The sequence below is a fragment of the Nanorana parkeri genome, unplaced genomic scaffold (assembly GCF_000935625.1).
Source record: "Nanorana parkeri isolate BGI_ZX_2015 unplaced genomic scaffold, ASM93562v1 scaffold897, whole genome shotgun sequence".
Taxonomy (NCBI): domain Eukaryota; kingdom Metazoa; phylum Chordata; class Amphibia; order Anura; family Dicroglossidae; genus Nanorana; species Nanorana parkeri.
This window is the reverse complement of record NW_017307165.1, coordinates 664,566-671,149: the sequence shown is the minus strand read 5'-3', so window position 1 is coordinate 671,149 and position 6,584 is coordinate 664,566. Positions and strand designations below refer to the sequence as shown.

At 47.1% G+C, this 6,584-nt stretch overlaps 1 protein-coding gene across 1 annotated transcript in view; it reads left to right on the top strand.

The window, feature by feature from the left end:
• Window positions 1-6,584, top strand: part of BRINP1 (BMP/retinoic acid inducible neural specific 1) — an 84,354-nt gene that overhangs the window by 4,972 nt on the left and 72,798 nt on the right. The gene's annotated exons all lie outside the window — the stretch shown is intronic.

The following is a 6,584-nucleotide window of genomic DNA, read 5'->3' as shown; positions in this document are numbered from 1 at the left end:
AGGGGGCGGGATCCCTAAGCAACCAATCACAATTCAGTTCCCGTAAGTAGCAATAGGTAAAAGGCGAATTCTGGTTACATTGTAACAATCACCAACTCGGGGAAGTTTTGTTTTTTTTACCAATCAATTAAAAAAAAAAAACAATAATATTGAAGGAGATCAAGTTGTAGTAGTCACCTTCAAACCAAAGTACACTCCGTGCCACTAGGTGGAGCTGGGGAGCACAAGGGATAAAATGGGGTACAGAAACTGCACAGTACTGTTGGTACCAAAAACATGTTGGTTATCGAACTAAAACCCCAAAAACAAAAATGTCATCTATAGTAGCTTAGCCGTCTTTAGTGTTGGCTGCAAATACAACACTTCCTGTCCCTGGGCGGCTACACTCACTTCTCCACTGTATTTATGGAGGGAGTCTTTTATTTATAAAGAAAGGTAAAAATGAATAGTCAAATTATGAAATAGAAACAAATAAAGATGATCAATGAGTAGAATAAAAACAATACGTTACGTAGCAAGTCCTCTGGTTCTATATCCGGGTTGGGCTCAGAGAGAGAACAATATGGCTGAGCTCTTGCTTTTATAATGCACATGATCCATTCATACACGTACATAGACACCCCTTTACCCTGAAGCCCTCATGCCCCTTTTGAGTCTTTCAGCCAATCAGCATCTTCTGTAGGGTTCGTCAGGGCTCGCAGAAGTCCTTCAGCAGGTGGCGCTGTTGTACTGCAGCAATTCTTTGGTCTTGGTGAACATTTGATCCGTAGGTGAGGGACAGCCATCCAGATGCTATCTTCCAGCACTGCGGGATATCTTGTGGGTGTTTCCAATGTTCATATTACCCCCCCCCCCATCTCCCCAGGGGTTATATGTGCCCCCTAAGGGTTACAAAACTCCCCAGGGTGCTATGTGTGATGGGGTTTCTCTTTATAACTTGCCATACCTCCTGTGGCTTCCAGCACTGATATCTGGCTTCTTTGATGCCCCAAGTAGTAGGGCAGATTTCATATATGAAAAAATGTTGCACGGTCCCTTGCTGAGTCACAGCTAGAGCTCTCCAATCAGCAGGGAGTATGAGCATTGCTGATTGGAGAGCTGTAGGTCTGACTCAGCAGGGAGGTGTGCTGGATCTCTGCAGAGAGGCCACTGCTTCCACACAGAGAGCAAGGGTCCTTCTCTGCAGCGTGCTGGCAGGGAGCAGGCTTTTTTATTTATTTCTGCAGCAGACACCAAGAAACCTGCGTACCTTTAAATCCAGTATTTTGGTATGATGGGTTTTAACATTAAAGGAGAAGTATGGGGGTCAGTGCTTTTCCCCATAGTTCTCCTTAGGGTAACGGAAGGACATAAACTAGCGTCCTCCCGTCACCCTAGGCTCAGTATATAGGGAGCTACAGCTCGCGGTATGCTGAGACGCCGCAGCCGGAGCGGATCCCGACATCGATGTCTGGATCCACCCAGCTGTGTGAGTGACATCTAGAGGCAGAGCCAGCTGTACCAACCCCCTCCCCCGTCCGTTCCGCCAGTCAGCGCTGGCGGGTCGGAGCAGGGAGAGGGGAATCCAGGCCCTCCCCTGTCACGGCAGAGAGCGTGACAGGATCGAGAGGTGAGCGAACGCCGGTATGTGTTCACGCACTTCCCGATCTACTGAGCCGACCTGTGACAGTCTCATTGTCACAGGTCGGCTAGAACTATGAGGGGAGTGAAAACCCCTGACCCCGTAGTTCTCCTTTAAGGGGGTTATTCACTTAGCTGCTGAAGGCAGCCTAGTGAATAACCCAGCCGAAGTGAAGTGAGCCGACCGCTGTTAGGCTATTCACTTCAGCCTTGTACGGCTGATTTCAGCCGTACATCGGCTAAAATCAGACGTAGATCGGCTGCCTTCGTTCAGCCAAACATGCTCTGCAAGTTCGGCTGAGCCAAAAAGCAGAAGGAGTTAGACTCAGCCGATCCAACATCTGGATCGGCTGAGCCAAAGTTCCGGCAGCTCACTTGCTGCGGTTCGCCCCCTTTCTCATATGGGCCGAATAGCAGTAAGTGAGTAGCCGAATGCCGCCGAGTGGCATTCGGTTTTCCTGCTCGGTACTTTCCGAGGTAGCGAGCAGAATAGAAAAAAAAGTTAAATGAATGAAAAAAAAATGTTGAAAAATTATTTTAAAAATGTAAACATAATATATTTTAAAGAAACATAAAATAAAAAAAAAACGCACGCCGACCTGACCACACTTTGACGAACTAACGCCACAAAATGAAGCAGCTGACAGATGCCGGCAACAAAAAAAAACCTAGTGGTGACATCACTGCTAGCTCGGCCCAACTTTTTCCTATTGGCCGCCACTTGACACAGTCTTCTAGCAGGTCCCGGGCAATAAATAACAACTGGGGGAAGTCGCCGGCTCCGCCCAGTTGTTATTTTTTATTGACAGATCAGCGTCCCCAGGTCATTTAGGGACGCTGATCTGTCATTACAACTGGGCGGAGCAAGCCGTGAGATCATGGCTCGCTCCGCCCAGCTGTCATTTGCGTGGAGATCGGTCGGCTTTGGCCGACCTTTCTCCACGCTTCACCTGTCACTACGGCTCAGCTGAGCCAAAGCATATGCGTTCGGCTCGACTTCTTTTGGCTGCTGTACGGGCTATTGTGAATTGCCCTTACTGCAGCCCTTCGGTTCAGCCCTTCGGCGTCCGAAGCGAGCCGAAGGATCAGCCAAAGCTACGGAATAACCCTCCAAATAGTATCAGGAAAAGGCATAATAAAAGCGCAGTTTGAGGTGGATCCTTAAAGCTGAACTCCGGGCACAAACCGTTTATTTACCTTTGCGGTGGGGCTACCCTCCCTCCCGCATTGCAAGGGTTAACTGCTTGTATGTGTCTAGGGAGGAAAATAGCAAAGATATACTTACCCGATCCTCGGAGCCAGCAATGGTAGGTCCCTCGCCGTCCTCATGTCCTATATGCTGTGAATAGAACGTGATGACCTGAGGCTGAGGCTCCTTAGACCACTGCAGGGGATTTCACACTGCACAGATCTGGAAGGCATACACAAAGCTGACCGAGATTCCAGGAAGAGTACACAGGACTCTTGTATGAGGACAATGTTTTCTTATCTCGGAGTTCAGTCTTAAAGGGTTGACAGAGAAAGGCTTTTTTCTATTTGCTGCAGTGATAAAGTCCACGTAAGACGCGACATCTCAGGATATTAACTGGTCAATATATCGAGAAGAGCGATGCAAAAAAACCCATTTGGTTAAAAGTTCTTTAGAAAATAATGGCCTGTGAAACATAAAAGCTCTTTAGGATGTCAATGGATTACAGTTCAGCTTAGTCCAAAGAGTTTACTTGGAGAGGTAACTAAAAGTTCACCTTAAAGTAGATGTACTAAAATGTCATACAAGAGGAACCAAACTCTGGAAAATGTGCCCAAAAAGAGACAGGCAGAGGGCAAAGGACTAACCACCAGTATTTGCTGTGGTCTCCCCCCAGCTGGTCCTCATTGACGGCTTACTATGCCTTGTTTTGCTCTGTGTCTCCATATGGAGGCAGCCATTGTGGTAGAGGCAGAGCTTTGCTTCCTTATGCCAGGGCCTCCAGTAAGGCCTGCTTATGGACCAGCCTCCAGTAAGGTCTGGCCTATAGCAAATTCAATGATTTTGGTTTCTTAAGGACGAAGGTTGAAGTGGTATCTCGGCAGCCATTTCCTCGAGAAGGTCCCTGTGTTCAACTTCTCCCTCAGTCAGGAAGTCATCACTCCTCTGAGGGGAACAGCCGCAGGTGCCTCCTCAAGGCCAAAGTTCTTCTTAAGCTTTAGTAGGCCATCATCTTGTAGAACTTTTTATCCTTTAGTGAGCCATCATCTTGTAGAACTTTTTACCCTTTAGTGGGCCACCATCTTGTAGAACATTTTATCCTTTAGTGGGCCACCATCTTGTAGAACTTTTTATCCTTTAGTAGGCCATCATCTTGTACCAATCTCCTAGTACGGGAGACTTCTTCAACACCCAACCTAATTGGGCCAAAGCCCAGGAGACGCAGAACTCAGCATGCTATCCCTATGGGCAGGAGCCCAAGAAACATTCTGGAAGGTAGTCCCATGTATTCGTCAACTCCCAGGCTGATACTACAAAGAAAATCTTGCAGATGATTGACTCGGCTGATAAATATTCAAAACCTGGAAGTTAACCTCTTGAGAAGAGATTGCTGGAGCATGTCCAACAGCAGTTAGCAAAGCCCAGAAGACACAGAACTCAACACACCATCCCTATGGGCAGGAGCCCAAGAAACGTTCTGGAAGGTTGTCCCAAGTATCCATCAACCCCCAAGCTGATACCACTAAGGAAATCTTTTCCATGACTGACTGGGCTGATAAATATTCAAAACCTGGGAGTTTACCTCTTGAGAACAGACAGCTGGAGCACGTTGAACAGCAGTTGGCAGAAGCCGTAAACAACCTGAGCTTAGGCATACTTAGAGGTGACGGAACAATTAGGCTTGCTGTAGCCTAACCGCTCCCTTCAGATAACACAAATATAGACACTTCCTGCATATAACAAGGTCACTTAATTTGGAATCCCCAGAAATGTTACCATTGTTGATCCATGTGCTGATAATATCTTATGCATGTTTTAGTTGGTGGGCTGGTCCATAAGCTTAGAAAGGCCATTAAATCTGTCTTTGTCCAGCTACAATTGGCATCCCTTGTGTTACTATCTGGCAGGAGAAGTATTCTGATCTCTGGCCCTATATCAGCGTGTATAAAGACCTTTGTGGGGCCTGAACTAATTGTAGTGTAGGGATGGACCAATGCCAATACTAGTATCGGTATCGGTGCCGATACTGAGTATTTAGGCAGGTACGAGTATGCTCCCAATGGCTAGCCCGATACCGGAACTTCCGGTATCAGGAAGCTGGGCAGCAAGTCATTACACGCTGCCCGGCTTCCAGATTGGCCGGGAAGCTGCCTCCATGCTCCCTCGTCACCAGGGAGCATGTGGCTGGCTTCCCTTCCAATCAGGAAGCCAAGGAGTGGGTAATGATTCGTTCCCCGGCTTCCTGATGCTCCCTTGTCACTTGGTGATGAAGGAGCATGGAGCCAGCTTCCCAGCCAATTAGGAAGCTGGGCAGCAAGTAATGACTCGCCGCCTGGCTTCCTGATTGGTGGGAAAGCTGGCTAATCAGGAAGACGAGCAGCGAGTCATTACCCGCCTCCCGGCTTCCTGATTGGCCAGAAAGCCAGCTTCATGCTCCCTCGTGACCTGGTGACGATGGAACATGGAGGCAGCTTACTGGCCAATCAGGAAGCCGGGAGTCGTGTAATAACGTGCCGCCTGGCTTCCTGATTATTCGGGAAGCTGGCCAATCAGGAAGCCAGGTTTCGAGTCATTACCTGCCCCCCCCCCAGCCTCCTGATTGGCCAGACAGTTGGCTCCATGCTCCCTCTTCACCTGGTGACGAGGGAGCAAGGAGAGGAAGCCAGGCGGCAAGTCATTACACACCGCCCAGGTTCTTTAATGGGGCTTCCGGTATCGGTATTCAGTATTCGATACCGAAACACCAGTATCAGTGCATGCCTAAGTGTAACCATCACATGTCAAAAAGTTACAGGAACCAATACAGTAACAAATAACTGAGGATTCATAAATGTTTTTGTTTGTTCTATTTAAAATTTTATCTGGTTTGCGTGTAATTTTGTATATATTATTTTTGTCCCTTATGTATACAATGTCTCCACACAACTAATGGTTGTCATGGATATCCTAAACAAAACAAGCTCGTGTTGTAGTCACCGCTCCAAGCTCGCTTGGTCCCCGGGATGGACTACAATCTCACATTCAGTTTACCAATTTGTATTGAGATTGTTGTCCTTCCCAGGGGGGGGGAGCTCGGAGCGGTGACTACTTTACAACACACACAGGGACCATGGGGAACAGACGTAGCCCCCCTCCAGAAGGAAGGACAGTGTCAGAGATGTATTGAGATTGTAGTCCTTCCCAGGGGGGGGAGCTTGGAGCGGTGACTACTTTACAACACACACGGGGACCATGAGGAACAGACGTAGCCCCCCTCCAGAAGGAAGGACAGTGTCAGCACCAATTCAGCGATGATTGGAGGATCTACAGCCGAGTTATACACAAATAAGAGACATTTTTGTTAATAGTCAAGGTTCTCGAACGTATTTTTAGGATTTAACTCCGGAGTTTAGTGTCACTTTAAATATCTTACCTGTGTAAGCATTGCATTGGAAATTCTTAACTTCTCGCATTCACATCCAACACCATGCGACCGTTGAAAATCCTGTAAAAGGTCAACTAAAAATGTCCTTTTCCCTAAATGAAGCAATCAGTTTATCGCGTTCATACGTCAATCTCAAATTTTGCTCTGACCAGCACATCCCTTTTTCTCTTCCTTTATTTTCATTGAACAAAAATGTGCTGTATGGTTTTTTTTCAACCACTTAAAAGCTCTGAGTATTTGTTACATTTTAGCTGTGGGCCTATTTATTCAACTATAACTTTGTTGTTACTTATAATACTAAAGTAACTTTTTGGGACAAACAAGGCTTTCTTTCACCTGTGCCGACGTCCA